This window comes from Ixodes scapularis, unplaced genomic scaffold (genome assembly GCF_016920785.2).
Source record: "Ixodes scapularis isolate PalLabHiFi unplaced genomic scaffold, ASM1692078v2 PGA_scaffold11__112_contigs__length_91849675, whole genome shotgun sequence".
In the NCBI taxonomy this organism is placed as follows: Eukaryota; Metazoa; Arthropoda; class Arachnida; order Ixodida; family Ixodidae; genus Ixodes; species Ixodes scapularis.
Genome location: NW_024609837.1, coordinates 41,794,824 through 41,816,154, shown reverse-complemented (window position 1 = coordinate 41,816,154; position 21,331 = coordinate 41,794,824). Strand labels below are relative to the sequence as shown.

The 21,331-nt window shown below is 44.9% G+C and overlaps 1 protein-coding gene across 1 annotated transcript in view; it reads left to right on the top strand.

The window, feature by feature from the left end:
- The window catches only part of LOC8031179 (gonadotropin-releasing hormone II receptor), a 163,814-nt gene that overhangs the window by 127,348 nt on the left and 15,135 nt on the right, over positions 1–21,331 (top strand). The gene's annotated exons all lie outside the window — the stretch shown is intronic.

The window sequence follows — 21,331 nt, the reverse complement described above, 5'->3', positions numbered from 1 at the left end:
CGCGCCAAATCTTTGCTTTGCTTTACCTTACGATGAACCGGATAGGACGCTACAAGCCATCCGAGCCAATCCAAACACGTGTTACTGCCATATGAGCATCGGAGACGGCGCAGCGACGTGCGGGTCGCGTATACTTACGTAATACCTTCCCAACGCTGGTTGGCTCGCATGACTCGTAGAATCCTCTGCGGACCATCGTAAGGTGACATTAAAGTATAGCACGGAATGCCCCCACTTCTTTTGAAAAGCATGGACGCAGTACCGGAGCGCCTTCCCCATTTTGTTTGTCGTCCGTCCGTCCGGCTGCCCTTGCACTTCTGGCTAAATTTAGCGAGGAAATGGACGTCACGTCGCTTATACACCGATTCGGTTTCCCCGCTAGGTTTCATGAGGAAACTAATGTCACGTGACTCATGCGCCAGGCTCCTGGCTAAATTTAGCAGGGATATTGACATCACGTGACCTTTGCACCTGCGGGTCCTGTGGAGCCAGCGGACATCCCCCCAAAACGGCCGTAACAACACTATTCGGGCTGTTTGAATATCTCCGTAGGCCTTTCGCCGTTAGAAATACAGCAAAAACATTCCAGAGGTTCACTGGACACCGTCCTCAAAGGATTACGTGTTTGTTGCGCTTATGTTGACGACCTTTTTGGTATACAGCCGAGACGACACCGAACGCATACGTCATTCGCGGTTACTTCTCAAGCGCCTCGCAGATTATGGTGATAACACCCACCATGGCAAACGCGAGCTCGAATTAAAACGGCTAGAATTTCTTGGCCATAGAGTTGACCAGCACGGCCTGGCAAACGTTTTCTTCGGACAAGAGTAAATAAAATAAATAAATAAATAAATCTTTGATTTCCATCGATTATGATGATGGGACACGAGCAAAAAAGCTGCAATGTGCACCTAGACTGATCCTTAGGTCCCTAGAGTGGCCCCTAGAGTGGCTAGAGAGGCTCCTTTACTAATCTCTTCTACTGGAATTGTCCCCGAAGTTTCTACAGGCACATTCCGAGCGTTCACACATTCTAACTATCGCAGGCAAATCTTCGACTCTATGCACTCGTTCTCATCCAGGCATTCTTGTGAATCATGGCACACAACTAATTCCAGAATGATTCCTCTGACCAGGCAATAATGATGATTTTAGCAGCTGGTCTCAAAACTACCCTACAAAAAAAAAAAAAAAGAGTTTTAAGTAAAAGTGTAAAGAATTCAGTCACTACACCAAACAGGTTTCTTATTTTGAGTCCTACTAAACTTTCACAGAGTATTGGCCAAATGCGTTCAACTGATTTTTTAGCAATTTCATTTTAATTAAGTTTTTGGTAATAATGTTTTAATTGAATTTTTGAAATTGAGTTTCAATCAAATTTTTGCACGTGTTTTAATAGAATTTTCCGCAACTGCGTTTAAAAAAATCCTACATCATGCGGGAAATTTTTATCTTATTATTCCTTAAAGCATGGAACGTGGAGGAAACGAAGCACAATCATAAAACATCATAAAGCACTCACAACACACTATTTGTTTACTGCCTATTTTTGGTTCAGGTGACAAACACTTATGAAACACCTTCATAGACCAGTGAAAGTTACCAGCTCCTTAAGAAGCGGCAAAAACTCCGGGGTGGCTGCTGCACCTTAAATATTTCTTTAAAAAACACATCGTCTCAACAAAATACTTGTGTGCAACACGCATGTTCACGTCCGCGAGTCTTATAGCCACGTGGCAGCGCCACTAGCTATTGAGACCTACCAGCATGATCATGTCATAGGGTGCAAAGTTGTCTCCTCCACCAACAGTCAAATAACGAACTCCGTGTGGTGTTAACGGTAAGCCTTTTTAAGGGTCCTTTGTAGGACATCCCAAAGGAACACTGCGTCCTAGCAGTAGAGAAAAACGTGTTCTATCGTCTCTGGCATTTTGCAAAGTAAACAGATCACCGACCGTGCGACGGGAATACATTTTTTGATCTAAAAACATTTTGACCGGCCGGGTTTCACTCTAGTAAAAAAGAAAAAAAGATTTCGTGAAGGCGGGGATTCTCATCTGCTTGACACGCTTCAAAACATCCTGACCACTTTTCGCACTGTACAAGGAACGGTACAGCGGAGTAGGGAAAAGAGGAACAATCAAGTCTTTGGTGAAAAGCTTTCGCGACAGACTAAACAAATACTCGAGTGAAAACCGCGTTGCCAAGAACCGATAAACAGACACAACCTTTACGATAAGGAAAGAGGGACATTTAAGACAAACAGACAAGACAATACGAAAGGCTGTCTTGGCTGTTTGTCTAAAATGTCACTCTTTCGTTATCGTATATTAATAACCAACAAGCTCGACCATCGGCACGAGACACAACCTCTTTCAGAAAACCGCGTACACCAGAACTGGAATGAATATCAGTCGAAATAATAAATTCGGGCAAGGATCAGCACAACTGGACCTGAATGAGTGAACACAGTAGAGGGTCTTTTTCGGGTCCCTTAGAAAACAAAACCTATTAACGAGTTGTCTGACAAAAAGATGCTACAGAGCCAGCCCGCCATCCTCGGTACGCTGGCGAAGATTAGTTCGGCTCGTTCTCTCCCACGTCGAGCTCCAACTAAACACAGAAAAAACACGGTGCATGCACTGGATGTTGACCCGCGAACGTTGCAACACCTGCAGCACGTATCAGACCTTCGCAGCTAAAAGGCGTTGCATACCGAGTCAAGCGCAAGCATTAAAAAGCCTCCCCCCCGCCCCTTATTCGCTCGTGCGCGAGCAACGCTTGAGCTCCTTCATTCCAACACTCCTCGTTGTCGCGGTATCGCTCCCGTGGAACTGAAAGATACTGCACCGGCGTGTCGGACCACGTGATACATAAAAAAAACAGTCGACTTGGCGGGCCAATCTCCGCGCCAAAACCCCTGACGCTTTTGCCAAGCTACAGCACTACACATGTTCTCGCAGAACTTCTCTGTTAATTTACGATAAGGAAAGAGGGACGTTGAAGACAAACAGACAAGACAGACTTGTCTGTTTGTCTGTGTTTCCTGTCTTGTCTGTTTGTCTTCAATTTCCCTCTTTCCTTATCGTAAATTAATAACCAACACGCTCAACCATCTACACCTTCTCTGTTAGTTTTACGGCTTTCTTCACACTCTCTTGATCAGTACAAGAAATAACCACGTCATCGGCGTATGCAAAAAAACGAACCCCGCTGGCTCGTAAAAATAAGTCGCGCTTATGCCCACTTAAACAAAATGGTTCTAGAAAAATACAGAACAGCAGGGGGCGAAAGCGGGCATCCCTGCCGCAAAAAAAAAAAAAAAAAGTGGGACATGTTCACTCGCACTTTTATTCACAACTAGATGGGTGGCGCAGGTAACGTAAGCCATGCGTAGCCCATCGCACAGCACCGAACCCAAGTTAAAATATTCTAACATGGAAAAACTAATTTCATGGGACACGTAGTAAAAGGCTTTCTCGAGGTCTATCTGCAGTAGCGCAAACTTTTTGATTGAAATCGTCGCAGCACTCCGAAACACCTCGCGCTACATGCACGTTTGTAAGAATTCTCCTCCCTTTAATACCACACGTCTGGTGAGGGCCGACTATAAGGTTGATCACGCCCTGTAGTCGTTCCGCCGGCACCTTCATGAAAATCCTATAGTTCACATTCGACAGAGTAAACGGGCGGTAGGCTCCAACCGAGCGTAGCTTAACTCGATCCTCGCTCTTGGGGGTTAAAACAGTATGAGTGTACAAAAAGACGGGGGTAAAACATTAAGTCGGAACGCCTCGGAAAACACACGGTGCAAAATCGGAGCTACTCGATTTTTTAACACTTTAGGAAACCCCGCTCCGAAACCATCGCGTCACACCAGGCCACCCTGCAATCTCGGCGTATGTGCCCCGCTCGGTGGCACCGGAGGCATATCGGCGCACGACCAGGGACGACGACTAGGACGTTCCCCCCGCGAATCCGCAGCTGGTGTGGGAGTGTCACGGTTCGGCCGGAGGCGTTGCGAATGCGATAGAGGCGAGGCCGAAAACGAATAATTTACAACCCATTATATTTACAAAAACAAGACGAAGATATAACGGAAAGCATGGGAGTATATACACAGTAAAAGAGGAAATAATACACACACTGTTAAGCACATCTCCAGTTCCAAGAAATGAAGCTGCTCTGAGCAGGCCTTACAGTTTAAGTTCGTTGCGTCGACGAACCGAAGCGACTTGCCCAAGGCAGCGAAGGCCCTTGTACCCTAGGCACCTGAAGGGGAGTGTGGAACTCTTGCCGCGACAGCTTGTGCACAGCAAGGGTCGGGCGCGTCCTGGAGCGTAGCCATGGACCCCATCCGCCGCTTCCTCCCGGTCTCAGTCTTCGATTCTAACTCTCTCGCCGCCCTCTTCTTTTTCTTCCTCTCCAAAAATCGTTGTCTCACGTGGCACCATCTTCTTTCTTCTTGCCCCTTCAACTTCCTTTCATGTCATGCCTTAGAATCATGACATTACCCCCCGCAAACGAGAATTTCATAACATGAAGTTCTTTCTTGAGATCTTAATCTGTTGAGATCTTCATCTGCAGAAGGTGCTGTCTTGCGGTCGTTGACCACCAAGCACAATGGCTATCCTCCACAGCTACACTTTCACAACAGGGAGGCTCCCCAAAGGAACACCCTCTTGCAGCGTCATCCGCACCACCAGCGAAATGGACTAGACGTCGACGAAGCCTGGCACTTTCCACTTTTCTCGGATGATTTCCGTAACGAACCCGAAGGGTTCGAAGGCACGATGCACCATGTCCACTGGGGCGTCGAATCTGACCCAGTGGAGCTTGTTGCGCAGCTTCCTCCGACTCGGGTCTACCAGATGGCAAAAGCGGCCCTTTACTTGCAAGCTGCCGGCTTCCAGATGCTTGATCTTTGCTTCCAGCGAGCGAAGTTTCAGCAGCTAGACGTGGCTCATCTGGAAAAACTCCCAGCTTGTCGAACGGTTCACGGAAATCTTCAATCCTATAGGGACTTCCTTGAAGATCAGCATGAAGAGTCACGCTGAGCTTAGCAGCATCTCCGGTGGAAGATGCTGCTAAGCTCTCCCACCGGAGATGCTTAGAAACATTTGTTTCACCGCGGCCGATAACGACCGCCGCCTCTTTCGGGAGCGATTCATGGCCGTCCGCTCTGGCTGAAAGCCGGAAGTAGAATCCTCAAAACACACTAATCACAGTCCTTTTGACTACTCCACCACATTATATACCCTACGTATGAAAAGTACTCATTCTGCCCGTGACCACCACAGCGTCTATTGAGGTTTCCAGTATACTATCCCCTCCTCGGAAGTCTGATAAATGATAAACAGTGTTTAGACGTCATACAATCCTATCCCTTAGTAAAAAAAAAAAGGAAACATTGGTACAAATATTGATTGTTCAGTGAAGTCGCTAAATCCACACTTGTTTGCATATCTGATTAGTAAATTCAAATGAATGGATATTGAGTTCTAAATGAGTAAACTCAAATGCATTTTTATCGACTTAATTCTAAAGAATATATATTGAGTTCATTATGAGCAAACTCAATCGCATTCTTGATGAGCAATTTCAAAAGAATATATATTGACTTCTTATGGACGAAACTCAATCGCATTCCTAATGAGTAAATTCAACAGAATCGACATTGCGTTTCTTTTTTCAAACTTAATAAATGTTGAGTTATATTGAGTTTCAATTGACTCTACAGGAATATATTAGAAACTCAATCGAAACTCATTGATCATTTTTGTAAGGGAACTGCCAACGATTCCAGAAATCAAATGTACAAAGGCACATTTTCACGCCATTTCATTAATTTCTGCCTACGACAGAGCGCTTTAAATATATCCATATCAACATCAAGGACTCCTGCCGTTCACATCTGGACACCCAAGAACCATCAAGAGGAGTGTTGCTAGCACGGCTCTAATCTCTGCCCTACACAAATCGTGTGTGCATCAAATAGGGCAAAGTTTTGAAAAACAGATGTGCCGCCTATGAGATTCGGGACATCCAACTAGTCTTATGGTGCCAGTCTGTGAAAACATCTGCAAAAAATTGAAGCATACAAGGCAGGAGAACGGAGGCGCAGACAAAACTCGAAAGAAGATCGTGGAATGACCCACAAATTGAAAAATATTGCAGCAAAAAAATGACGTACAAGTAGTATGCTCCGCGCCCAACAAAGCATACTTTATGTGCTGTGAAGTGAACCGAAAAAGAAAGAAAAAATCCTGCAACACGGCCCACAGAACGCAGTATCTCCCATGCACAACAGGAGTGGTTTACCACATTCCCGTCTTGCGGAAATGCTACATCGGCCAAACAGGTCGATGTATCAACGACAGAGCCCGTGAGCATGCAGCGTCTCTAAAGGGAACAGCGGCAGGACATCTGGAAGCTCATTGGAGGACATGCCAGTGCAGTATACGGAATGTCATGCCCCAAACAACAATAGCACGAGCTTCTGGCGGGTTGGTTCAAAAACAATAATTTGCTAAGAATACTGTGTAAATGATTTGTATATTTTTTGTATAAGTGTAAATATCGGGAGTGATCTTTATTAGTGGAATAGGGCAATGTATTTAATAGGTTTATCGTGCTCCACTTGGGACTCAAAAGGAAGGAGCAAAAGCGAAAGGAAGAAGTTTACACTAAAACATCGTTGGTAGTCAGCTGTGTGTCATATCCTGTCCTTTCTTTCTTTGTGTTCTAGTTATTTTAAAGTTCAAGGTGATATATTTACAAAAATGTTGCTTGTACTTTTAAAGGGTTCTTGGAATGCGTGTTTTCATATGTACCCCCTGCATAATGCCTAATGGCGCAGCAGGTACCTGTGTAAATAAGTAAATAAATAAATAAAGAATTTATTTTTACATTCAACATAATCGTGGCCCCGATGCACACCAAGCATAAATCAAGGTGCATATAAACGCTGTTATATTCACGCAGGGCAAGACACTAATGAGGATGGTATATCGGATTATGACAATATGCTATAGTTATGACACAGGTTATTCAGTAAGATATGCACGAGGAAGCAAAAAGAACTTTTAACGCAGGTACACTGACACGAAACTGTAGACTACGAATCCTAATGCTGGTGATGAGAATGGACAGTAAATAATATGGCGAGAGAACCCGCGTTTTGGGGCAGTTTTCTCTCATTCACTCTGATTCACTCACATTGACGCTCCTCGCGGCGCCGTTTTTATTAGGGACGTTTAGCAAACAGTTACCCCGTTCCGCGCACCGCACTACCGGAGCATTTGAAGCATGCTTTTAAGCACGTACCGCGGTCACGGCATCATCTGGGCGCGCACTTAAAAGCATGATTCAAAGGCTCCGGTAGTGCGGTTCGCGGAACGCGGTAACTGTCGGCTAGAAGCTCCTTTTCTTTTTTCGTCCGCATATTTTTTGCGTTTGTAGCAGCCAGACTCCTAAGCAACGCGTTCCTAAAAACGGGTTACTTCTATCTAGTTATTTTTTCGGTTAATAAAACAATTCGCTTACTTTTAGAAAGAAGGAACGAGTGTCGTATTTTTGTTACTTTTGTACGAGTAACGAGTAATGGTATATAGGTGCTTTTTTTTTCAGTAACGTGTACATGTTTGGGAGCAGCGGGCCGCAGTCCGGGTGTCACTGGAAATACCTCGGGTATCCACGGGCCGGCCGGAAAGCATCTGCGGGCTGGAGCTGGAGATCCCTGCTCTAAAGCTTTTTGAACAACGAAGGAGGCACAAGAAGATGCCACATACTTTTTTATAGAGGTTCCATTTCACTTAAAAGGTTAGCGTCAGACAGCGCGCCAAGAGCAGCAAATCCTATCCTAGCGGTGTGGCCACTTCCCGTTCAGGAGAATGTATGCGCGTCGCACTGTCGCTAATTCGCGCGCCACCGAAGGAGGGCTGAGTGAGGCGAATCGAGATACCGAGTCCGGCCAATTACAGCATGGGACTGCTCCCTTGACTGCCACTTGAGTGTGTCCACGATGTTAGACGGCGGCAGCCACCCCTTTCAATTCAAACGGCAAAACACCGAGGCTGTGGCGCGTCCAGCCGTTCCATCTACGCAAAACCATGTCCACGCCAAGGCCGCGGCATCTCCGAGGAGTGAGATCATTCCCGCAGTAAAGTATTTACTTTCAGTGGAGATGAACTGCAAGCCGATTTTGCGCTGAAGTCAGGGGTTGACCAACTCGAAGCAGAAAAGGGGAAGGAGGAAAAGAATGCGGGAGAAAGGGAAGCTGACAGAAATGAAAGAAAGAGTGCGCTTTGTCGGCCTTTAAGCCAGAAGAACGGTGGCCGCAAAATAATCGCAAGGAAGTGGAGAACTTCTTACTCTGTTAGAGGTGGTTGTGGAATTCGAGCCATAATGAACACTGGAATCTAATATCGAACGCTTAACGGAACTTTCACGATCAATCCCGCTAGGGTGCATACCTTTCCGACCAGTACAGCGTCGTTCATTCTTCGGACGTGGGGAGAACCACGACATTCTTTCGGAAACGAACGCTGGAAATAACAAAGCAGCTGTGACGTGTCTTTGGTCGCCTCCCGAATGACGACGTTTACGTGCCGCTGAAAACGAGAGCAAAAGCTCTGGTTTTCGATTTTGCCGTTTATTTCGCAAGAGGGGTCGTCACGGGACGTCTTTTTGCCGGTTTCGTCACGTTTCGCGCCTTTTTCTGGCTCCCACTTGGTAGCAGGATGATACTTGATGATTCAATATAGCTAAAATAATGATTCATAATACAATATTTTGTTCCCAAATGGGCAGTATGATACTGCCAAATTGGCAGTGTGAACGAAGTTTAGAATTAAGATTTAACCTAGATGGCTGATTTCCTCCAGCGCTTAATATTTTCGCGGGCCTTCCATGAGAAAGAACGTATTTTCGTCATCCGATGGCTGACTTTTTTTTTTATTATTATTATTCATGGTATTTATGTGCGTCGAGATCCTACACGGCCCCCTTCAGCTGCAGTCGCACTACCCGTACATCCTACAAAGCATACTATGTTTGCTGCAGACAGGCCTCAGGCATTTACGAACACGTTTGCTTCATGCACATTTGTGTGCTTCGAGCATGCCTGAGGACAATGTTTGTACGACAAATGAAACAGGGCGGTCATACGCTCTAAAATAGTTTACACCCTTAAGCGGGCAAGCAGCATGTCCCAGGGCTAACATCCCAAGCGTGTTACAGCAACATCCTTAGGATGCTGGTGCGCAGCCTTAAGGTAAGACGCTGGCCATCTTAGCTGCACACTCCGTTTTGCTTTAAGTGTTGGCGTAGCATTAGTCACAAGAGCGAGCTTCGGGCTTTCAGCGTCGCTGCCAAGCACGCGCGCTGGTACGATGCAAGCACTGTTCAGAGCCACATGCTCGCGATTGTAGCATCGGCTGCGTCTGAACTAAAGCTGGAACGAAGTATAGATTTATTATTTTACGAGCGACATGGTTGACATGGAGGAGCGTAATATTCATTGTTTATTAGGCAGCGCGTTAATATTGCATAAAGGTTTTTATACGAACAAGTTACACATAAAGGGCAGAACACGCGTTCTGTCCTTTATGAGTAACATTTTTGTAAAAAAAGCATATTCAGTTCTTAGGTTCACATAAACAAAAAATACGGAGGCAATAAATCACGCGCGACATAGGAATTGTGACCTTTGTTTGCTCCGCAAATAGTATACTTGACAGTTCAATGACACTTATTGGCGAGTGACTGTCTCCGAAATCACGGAGGTTACACGTATGTTGCTTTGTTGTCATCAACGTTTAACATATAGTATGATTTACTGTATCTAAGTTAGAGAAAAACATCTCCAAGTATAAAAAAAAAATTGGTAAAGGAAATAATTATTCGACATGGTCGCCAGAACAAGCTGCTTAAATCGAGTGTCAGTGCAGCAGACTCCCTTCAGAAATGAAAGCTGTTATCACTTACGGTAGCCCTATATTCCACACCTATTTTGCAACCTTCAAAAATGTAGGATGTCCCATGCGGCAGCACTCATTGTACGACTAAAAACACGTATTGGTCTAGATAAAAGTGCGTAAGCAGTGAATATACATAAGTGTAAGTATCTGGAACCCGGCCAGGCTTGCACGGCACTCATTAGAAGTAATGAAACTAATTCTGATAGATCATCTTTTAGGAACACTGTGATAATTTCAATAGGTTTATTAGAAAACAACCACAAGACTAATTTTATTATTTTTAAAACTACCAAATTACTTGTAACCTTTTCTATTTTTTCGTCCCCTTTCTAACGTCGGTCTTTGTTTCTACAAGTTTCCTACTACCAAGAAACCGTCGAACCAGATCTCCGACAGGAGGGCGGTTTACCGAAATTGGTGGATTGAGAAGATAAGTAGATTATTATTAGGCTTCAGTGTTTTCAGTAAATATCGATATACCGCGATAGATAACCTTCGGCCTGGTTTTCTTAAAATCGGGGTGAAAAAAAACGATTCAGAGCTAATGAAAAAACGGTTAAAGTACAGGCGAGCTGGTGGATATTTACCATGATGGAACTTAACCCGAGACTGGGGTAGAAACAGAAACTTAAAAGTAGAAGGGACAGAGAGAAGTGTTTGGGTGACCTTGTGGTTGTAAGTATAGGGTGGCTAAAGTCGCCAGGCTCGATCTAAAATGGACCGTAAAAATCGACGCCTGCCCGTAGCCCCTCAAACTTTTCGTCAAAGGTGTATTTCATAGGTCGGTTTTTTCTTGTAGAATTACAAAGCGTAGTTCTCTTTCTGTAAAAAATAAGGCCAAGAAACTTGCCTGGGTCAACGGCGGGAGGCGACGCAGACGACCAAGTCAAGGTGCGGGGTGTGTTTGACACTCCTATTGATAGATGGCGCTACCTCCTTGTTTCCGTCAGAGTTCTGGTTTCGGTTTGCTTTCAATGAAATAACGAAAGTGCCCGCGTCGACCGTGGTTTATTGACACCAACATAATCGGTTTTGTAATCTACCTTTGGCGTGAAAATAAATGCAGACAATGATAGAAAAACTTCAAGTAACAAAAATAAAAGAAAACGCGGTTGCATAACGACAACGCTGACGGCGCTCTTGCTGCCGGCGGATTTCGTCTGCGTGTCGTCTGCTTTCTTTCGCTGGTCGGTTGCATCCTCGGACGCTGCTTCCGAGACCTTTTTCTTGTTTTGTTTTGCCGCGGTTGGTGGAGAGACAGCCACCATGCGTCACTTTGGATGCTATTTACACCGCATGCACTTTTGAGACACGGGAGGCTGCCAAAGCAAGCTCCAGATAAACAGCAATTAATGGCTCTGAAAAGAGCCTGTCAGTAGGAGCCCGCGGTTTTCGCGGTTGTCAAAGCCGCTGGTCATATGTGCAAAATGGATAGATATGTGATCTTCAGTTCTCGTTGTCTTCAGTCCACATGTCCACCTCGAACTTGGAGGCACTTGTGCAGTCTTCGCTCATAATCCCTGAAGGCTGCCTCCCGCATGTTGTCCGTGATCGCATCGAAGGCGGATATAATCCGCTCTTTTAGTTCCGTCATCGAGCGTACGCGAACTGCGTAGACCTGGGCTTTCACAAAACCCCAAACAAAAAAATCACAAATTGTCAGGTCAGGGGACCGTGGGGGCCAGGGCATTGTCGGTGACCCTCGACCCATCCAGTTGCCGGGAAAGGTTCTGTCAAGCCAGTCTCTCACTGCGGTGGCGTAATGCGGTGGTGCTCCGTCTTGCTGGAAGATGCACACCTCCCTTTGCATGTGCGAAGCTTCCAGCTCCGGCAAGACGTCCTGTTCGAGCATGCGAAGGTAGGCGTCGCCGGTGACCGTGCCCTCAAAAAAGAATGGACCGACAACGCCTTCCCTCCAAAGTCCACACCATACTACGACCTTTGGTGACTGGATAGCCTCTTCAATGATCCAGTGGGGGTTCGTCTCGGACCAGCAGCGGGTGTTTTGCTTGTTCACGTGCCCATCCAGATGAAAAATAGCTTCGTCCGTGAAAAGCAGAAACGGAAGGTGGTTCCTGTTTGTGGAGATGCGCCCAAGTTCGTCCACGCAGAACTGCTTTCGCCGTTCATAGTCATCTGGCTGCAGCTCGAACAGAACCTGTGGCTTGTACGGATACATTTGTCGGCGGATCACCATCCAGACGAAACTTTTACTGATGCCAAGTTGTCTTGCGACTTGCCGCACGGACAGGCGTGGGTTCAATGCAAATGCCGCAAGCACGGCGTGTCGTTTGTTCTGCTGTGGCGACCTCTCTTCAAGTACTCGCAGCCTGGTCTGCACAGTGTTTTCCGTGTTGAATCGGTGCACCCAGCGCAGGACAGTCCGACGGGTGGGCGGACGCCTGCGAAAAGTGGCTCGAAACTTCGATCTCACTTGCCTCATACTCCTGGTTTCTGTAAACCAAAGGACTACTTTTGCCCTCTCTTCGACGGTCAGGCGACGCATTGTGGCTGTTTTCTCCCCAACCACGACAGAAAAGGTCTCGGAAGCAGCGTCCAAGGATGCAACCGACCAGCGAAAGAAAGCAGACGACACGCAGACGAAATCCGCCGGCAGCAAGAGCGCCGTCAGCGTTGTCGTTATGCAACCGCGTTTTCTTTTATTTTTGTTACTTGAAGTTTTTCTATCATTGTCTGCATTTATTTTCACGCCAAAGGTAGATTACAAAACCGATTATGTTGGTGTCAATAAACCACGGTCGACGCGGGCACTTTCGATATTTCATTGAAAGCAAACCGAAACCAGAACTCTGACGGAAACAAGGAGGTAGCGCCATCTATCAATAGGAGTGTCAAACACACCCCGCACCTTGACTTGGTCGTCTGCGTCGCCTCCCGCCGTTGACCCAGGCAAGTTTCTTGGCCTTATTTTTTACAGAAAGAGAACTACGCTTTGTAATTCTACAAGAAAAAACCGACCTATGAAATACACCTTTGACGAAAAGTTTGAGGGGCTACGGGCAGGCGTCGATTTTTACGGTCCATTTTAGATCGAGCCTGGCGACTTTAGCCACCCTATATATAAGGATGTGGGACTAAATAAATCTTTTAGCTGCGTTTGAGACGTTCTCTACTTCACTTGTCTCTGTCCCTTCTACTTTTAAGTTTCTGTTTCTACCCCAGTCTCGGGTTAAGTTCCATCATGATTCAGAGCTCCCAGGGCTTGGGGCAAACAAGTTTATCTGCGCCATTTATTATTTTTTTTTTTTTTATTGTGATCTGTTTCTGAGGTTGGTATGAGGTTGAAAAGCGCAAACAGACAGGACCGATAGGAAATAACAGAAACGACAGGAACAGGCTCTTTGGGAAAACCAGACACCTGAGGCCAGATTCACGAAACGATCTTACGCCAAAAATGTGCGTAAGGACCAAAGGTAAAAACAAATTCGTATTCACGAAACAAAATTATTGTAAGTTTTGCGCGGGTTATGAAGGAATCCTATGACAACTCCGGAGCTGTCTTCCGCACTTTTTACGATCAAATCAGCATGGCCGACAGCGTCGCTCAGTTACTTGGTCGTGACGACACCCGAACGTTTATTTTTCTACGTGCTCTTCTCGCGCGTCCCGACTTCAAGCAGCAAGAAGAAAGTAAAAAAGTACTTTAAACAGACCACGACGAACAAGAACGCTGGTTCCACATACATTCGGGAAAAGTTACAACGGCCACAATCCCACTGACCCCGACCAAGTGAGCTCTGCAGAACATAAGCCTAGAAGGCACTCCGACTCCACGCAGCAATGGCGCAGCGTTGCACCGACGGTCCTTGGCCAAGACCGTCTGCCCACGACCGGCTGGCGTGCTGAATGGAATACGCCCGCGCGACCCTTGTGAACCCTTCCCGTATTCTATAGTTTGATCGCTGACGTCAGTTTTGGATTAAGAGGTCAATCTCTTTCCCTTGTCATCTCCTTGTTTTCCGAGGCAGCGGTGACAAACGCTCGTCAAAAAGGGACTCTCATTTATTTCATCTCCTTGTTTGGTGTGATATGGAGCTAAAATAAACGCCGTATGGACTGCCTTCGCAGCACAGAGTGTACACTTTGTTATTAGTATGCCATTTTTTATTCTGACACGACTGCACGTCACTGTCGAGTTATAACAGTTCATGGGAGCTACGCAATGCCGGTCCAACCTGTCTTTGACGAGTGCCACGTCAGTTTCGAGTTGCAATCTAAAATATCGGTCCTGAAACGCTTACCTATTCGCGGTCCAACAGCGCGATTTCAGCACTTCGATGAAACGCGCGCGACCGCTCTGAGTGTGAACAGGTATTTTCGAGGCTCTTGCTGACACTCTCGTCGTTCAAACGTATCTTTTTTTAACGTCGGCTCGCTCCTGCATCTCCGAGGTCGCGAAAAACGCCGCGGCAATTTGTTTTCATCTACGTCGCTTTGCAAACGACTGACACGGGCCGTCTTTTACCAACGACGACAGTTGTGTTGGCTTCGTAGCGATCGAGTTCGTAGCAGTCAACGGAGGCGGTTACGTATCCCGGCCTCGACATTCGGGCGCGTTTAAATCGTGTTAGCGTCGACATATCACTGCACGGGCACGAACCCCAGACAAGCGGTGGCGGAAATGCTGCCTGTGTAAGTTATTAAAAATCCGCGTGCTCCGAACTGCTCCGACGCCGAGCTCTCCGATTGGTTGTTCGTGCTGCCGAATCGCCGTCGCCATTGAAACCACACCTGTAGGGTCTAGTTTTTCCGTTCGAGAACGTCGCTTTCCTCCTTTCACTTAAGAACGCGTTCATGAATACCAGTTTGGCCTCTTCTTACGATGTTCTTAACTTACGAACTTCTTAGCTAAGTTGTCGTACACTAAAGAGCTCTTCGTGAATCTGACCTCAGAAGATTCCCGAAACTTTCTTATGACAAAAAAGTTGGTGAATTTATCTTACGACAGAGTTACGAACTTTTCAGTATACCCGAAGCAAAATGTTCATGAGTTTTGTCGTAACGTACGCAAAACTTACCAAGATTTTGCTTCGGGAATACTCAAAATGTCGTAACTTTGTCGTGAAATGAATTTACGAACTTTGTTTGTCGTAAGAAAGTTTTTGGAATCTGGCCTTAGGTCCCTTGACTTCTGTTCTCGGTACCGGGATGACGTCTTTTGTGATATTTTGGGTGACGGGTGTAAGTACAATGGACCAGAAGAGGAGAAGATACGGGGGGGGGGGGGGGGGGGGGGGTGAATAGGTTTCAAAAATTTATAAATATGCAGCTGCTTCACAACATTAGCACCAATTAACCATGATTTCTTGTCTGGCATTTAAAGTAAACACTGAAAAACACTGATTGCGAAAATTTTAAATAAACACCGAAACAAAAAGCCACGAATTTCATGAAAAAGGAGCCCCGCAATACTGAACCTTATTCTTAATTCCGTGATTTTAATTTCACACTGAAGAGTACGAATGACCCATCTTCGAAACGGCAAAAAATCTGCCGTTTTGAAAGCCTGCGGTAATAAGAAAATTATCGGCTAACTTCTATAGTAACGACCGAATACTTTTTTCCCCAAGCAATCAAGTAATTTAATTGAGTAAATTTTACCCAATAGTTCATGGATTCCTTTTTTCAAGCACCGTGTACAAAACTGGGAACATCGTTTTGACACCCCAAAGGGTGTAAAACATCTAAGTGTGTACAAGAATGAAACACACCGCAGACAGTGTCTGCTTACTCCCTTTTGTATGATGCATTGACAGCGCAACCGCGGCTTTGGTCTTTCATGGTTTTCTGGAATATCCGAGTTCTAGAATATCCGACCAGAAATGGTTGTGCTTGTTGGTTTGATTGTAATACTTGGCTGAATTGTACTTTTGGCTTGATCGTAATTCTTGGCTTGAACATAATTCTTGGCATAGTGCGTAAAGGTCAAAATACGACGACATGAGAATCCACTTCAGTGCTTTTTAAGACAACTGTTTTTGGTTTTCCGTGTCTGACGTGAGCAACTGGATTCTCGGATATTATGTTGTGGTGTCACTCCCTCACAATATGTTCGCGATTTACGACAACAACTTCAGTGCAGGAGTTGTTTATGGTTTAGATTCGCCGAGGAAATGAGACCCAACCTTCATATAATAGTCGAAAAAAAGAAAGAGAGTCAGCGAGCTCATATAGGGTGAACATGATAAGAAGCCGGCAACTTGTCGCTTCTACAGTCCAAAAACAAAAATGCCACGTCATTTATTCTTTTCCACAGTGCGGTTGGAGAGGAAAGAACTGCAATCTTTTTACACAAATAGCTCGCGGAGTAATGAAGGCGTAAAATATTTCCACGCAAAAAAGTGAAGTCTGCAACAAGACCTTGCAGCAATAAGTTCACATGCTTTGATCACGCTCTATGGCAAGTCGCAGACTTTAAAACTCAGGATGAAATTTTCTTTCGCTTTCGTAACTCACCGAGCTTCTTTAGTAGACCGTATTTCTCGGCTCTCATGTACGTGGTTTGCGTGAACTCAAACACACGTACAATTTCTGAGGTGTGTCTGGCTTTGGCTTTTCGCCTGTCGTCGGCGTCCTTACTTTTTTTAAATTTCGTCCGTTTCACATTCGGCATATATTCGAAGATAAGAATGCATTGCTGTTATCTGGAAGAAGTCTAGAAGAGAACGGTGGCACGTAATAATGTTTAGATCTATACTCTCTAAGAAAAAAAAAAAAAAAAAAAAAGAAAATCGGTTATTGAAAGGTTTTTTGAAGTACCTAGACCTCTTTGAGCTCGTAAAGAACGGGTTTGCCTCAATCACTACCGCCCTCCGACGCACTAGAAAGACAACTGCGCGATAAAGTACTCTTTCGCTTCAAGAAAGGAGCTTAAAGAACCCATTGTGGGTTCTTTCCGGAGAACCCTTTCAGAGGGTGCTTAAAATAACGTTTTACGGCGCAAAATATAGACACGCAGAGGAATTCCGTAAAGTTATTTAAGGACCAGGTTTTTCTTAGAGCGTCGAAGGGCTGTCGAGTCGGACCGGCCGGTTTTTCAATCGAACTCAAAGTTTGACGAAAGTTCGACAGAAGTTTCATATTTGCTGCATGCGCGTGAATGGAAAATGAGCAGTTCCACCTGGTGGAGGAGCGTGGCATTATTGGAACAAACTAGGTAATTTAAAAGAAAGAAAAAAGTGCGCCGCAGTTCACAGCCTACAGTTCCCGGGCTATACATGTATAAAAGCTAAAGATTTTAGGAAGTGCGGAGCGGATTATTTACAGGTGCACACTATACAAAAAGTAGTTTTTTTTTTTGTAGACCGTTTATTATGACGAGACGTGGCATACTTTGAGAATGACAGAGTGTGTTAATGATCATTTTTGTATGGTACAAGCATCTTTGAGAGCTAACTAGCAGAAGTGTTGTAAGTTGGGCGAGTTGTGTTGTGCATATTCCTTCTCTCTGTCCTTGTCCTTTCGTGCGCTGTTCTGTTCACTAAGCTATATAGTATTTCACACATTACTCAAGAAACTGAAATTGATTGCAATTAATATTACTCTTAGTAAGAGAGTATTCAATTAGATTGCTCGATTACCTTCCAGAAAAATAATTGACCCGAACTTGAAAAAAAAAAAAAACACCCAAGACACTTAAGGGGGTACGGAAACCTAATTCTAGAGCCCATCTCTTTGCTTGATCATGAAGATGGTTAAAATAGTACTTCACCCATACCAATATAGCCTAGTATAACCCGAGAAAACGTATTTTAAACTGCATAAAACGATAACCCAAAAGCCCCTCATGGATGTATATGAAGCTTCGATGGAATGTCGTGACGACATCATGTTCGTAAGAGCAGCGCTACAACGGCAGGTACGGCCATTTATAGATATTACTTAGGCCTGAACGTAGTACCGAGGCGCTTTGGTGAAGAAAGTAACAGCAGAGTTGGCCACCATTCGTTTTAGCATCGGGGGGTCTTTCCGACAACGCGTGTTTGGGGTGGTTTGGGAATTGTATACGTGCGATGTATTATTCACTCTACAAAATGTATATTTAAACTGGCCCGAATGCCCACCCTTCCCGGTGACGGGATAGCCGCCTTGGTCGACTGCAACTGATAACGAACTCGATCGATAAGAAGTCAACACAACTACCATCGTTGCTAAAAGGAGACGGCCCGCACAGCTCTGCAAAGCGGCGCGCATGTAAACAAATCGCTGCGGCGTTTTTCGTGGCTTCGGGGATGCGGGACAGGGCCAACGTCCAGGAAGATACGTTTGAAGTAAAAGAGTGTCAGCAAGATCCACGTAAATACCTGTTCGCGCTGGGAACAGAACCGCACTGGTACCGCATTCGTGGTAGCCGCTTCGGGGCGATCTTTTGCAACCGATTTTGTGAACCGCTGGGCCTCTAGACAATCGCAACTCGGTGATGACGTGACGCTCGGCAGAGAGATTGGACCGGCATTGAGTCGCTCCCAAAAACTGCTCTAACTCGACGTGTGTTGGCGTACCATCATGTCGGAATAAAATGGACATCTAAAAAACGCGTACGTACCAATGTTGCGAAGGCAATCCATATGGTGTGTATTTGAGCTCTGTAACACTCACAAAATAGGAGATTGAATCGAGGAGAATATCCCTTTTCGTCGTGAGCGTTCGTCACCGCTGCATCTGAAAACAAGCTTAGGTATGACGAGGGGAAAGACTTACCTTCTTACCCCAAAATAGAGGACAGGGTTTAAACTATTTATACCCGAAGGGTCCACAAAGGTCACGTGGGCGTATTCTATGCATCAAGCCAGCCGGTCATGTGTTGAGGGTATTGCCACGGGTCGTCGAAGTGTTTTGCTAAGCCTAGCGTTCCTAAATAGTCAGTGGTGGTCGCTTGGTCGATGGGATCTTTGTCGTTGTAGCGTTTTCAGGTATCCGTGGTTTTAGCATTTGTTTCCACCGGGGCGTTCAGTTTCAAGTAGCTTTTCTTCTTTCTTCTTTCTCGTAGGGACGCGCACAGAGAGCACATAGAAATGCACGTTGGTCGTCGCGACGACGTAAGCGAGCGATGTGGCCGGTGATGGAGATTTGATTATAAAAAGTGCGTAAAGCTTTGTAGCTGTCGTAGGCTTGGTCGTAGGATTTCATCGTAGCGTACAGAAAACTTGCGATAATTTCGCTTCGTGAATACGGATCTCCTCTTAAGTTTTGCCGTAAGATCGTTTCGTGAATAAGCTGTTACATGTTGCGGACGGCGAAGACAAGGCAGACGGGTCGTACGAATACGACTTTAGGCCGAATCGCTTCTCGGCCATCATGGCCACTAGTGATGTAGCGGCGTTGCGGCGTCCTCGTCCGTATGAATCTCATCATACCCACCGCTATTGTCGCGTTGGTCGGCGACCGTTCACTCGAGGCGCTCCACCGCTCCGCCGGCTCCGCGATATATGCTACAGCACTCGGGTACTTCCACTAAGCAAGATTGTAACACGTTGACGCCTCCAAGTCGCAAAACTCATAACTGTGTTACGCTTGGCCCTCCGAGGCGTGATGGCGTCGTTCATTGTTGGATTAAAATCACCGGATCATAAACGACTCATTTTCTAAATCCACCACTTTTGATAGGAAGGTTATGAAAACAAAGGGCGCCACTAGGAAGGGGAGGAAAATTTTGTAACCTTGATAAGTAGTTTTATTACTTTCAAAATATTGAGATTACATTAGTGATTACTACGTAATAAAGGTAATCAAATGATTACAAAATTACAAAATCAATCAATCAATGTTTATTTTTCCCTTGTGCTAACCAACAGCTCGAAAGCCTACTGGGTTAAGCACACACAATTGAAATACACCCAAAATACAGAGTAAACAAAATAAAAAGTTGTGAAAAAAAAACAAAAAAAAAAAAAAAACATGCAAGCACACAAACGTGTATATATGCCAATTAAAAACACATGCATCAAAATGATCGTTCTCCAAAAGACAGGTTTGTACTAAAAATATCGACGTCAGTAAATTGCGTGTTTAAAACATGTTGGATACGCGAAACCGGTGATGCGTTTCGAATGAGGTCTGGGTAATTGGTTACAAATTATTTGATTACTTGTAATGATCGCCGTGCATACCTTAAGCTAACATAGCAGGCGTGTTGTGAATGATACTTTTTACTTACGGACTATAAGGCACCGGGTGAGGGCTCTTTAAGGAAAGCATATTTTCCGAGGAAACTTTTCCCCTGCGGACTACGACGTGGATGCGGACATCAGTTCAGAAACTACGGTATATATTCTTCTATATTGTGATAAAAAGAGAATGCCGTAACCCGGATGACACTTCAAGTCGCAACGTCTCTCAAGAATCAAAGGTAAAAACTGAAGAGGCCGGTGTCCTAATCTTAAGTTGTTTTTTAGCTACCCAAATTAGGATTTTTTTCCCTTTGGTATATCCGTATTTTATTCTTCCCAGCCTGCTATTTACTATCTCTAACTTCAAATTAGCCATTGTTAAAACCGACAAATGAATGTTGTGACAAACCCATCATTCAAAATTTACCGCGTGTTTTAGTGGGGCGTTGTCACATGTTATACTGTATAACTCGAACGTCGAGCAGACAGTCTGGAAGAAAAACTGATGCTTTTGCGCATTGTTTTTCTCATAAACAGAACGAAGCAAAAATGAGTATTTAAAAACATATTTTCTACAACGGAACTCAAAAAGAAAATTCTCGTGCTTCTACCTTGTATCACTACTCGCGTTATACTGCAAATAATCATCAAAATTTAAACCAGCTCAATATGACTAGCCCAGCTTAAGTTGCACGTGAGAGTAACACCCAGATAGTTTTACTCATTAACTACTTCTAAAGCATTTGAATGAATAATATAAAAAAGAGAGGCCCCTTAACTAACTCAACTTTAGAAATCCCCTGCCTTCCCCCTTTCCGACATGCCATTTAGTATAGCGAAATTCACAATAGTTATTGTTAAATCGTCAAATAAAGATGATTCAAAAACTAACATTCAAATATACCCGCACTTTTAAGTACCGTGACGTGTGTGAAGGCAGGCTTGTAAGTCGAGCAAGCAGTCAAAATACAGACTATGCGAAGTATTTGTTCAGTGCCGGTGCGCGGGTAGTGGATCAAGCTTCTAAGGTATCCATTTTACACCATGAAACTGCTTGGATTCTGTCGGGAATTAATTCTACATTGCAAAGAGTCAACCACTGCTTTCTACTGGCAACACTTTTTCGTTGTTGCCAGTAGAGACTTCGCTTCAAAATCACAATGAGGACCAAAATTGTAAAATCAATAATTTTGCGGAAAACAAATACTGATATTTGGG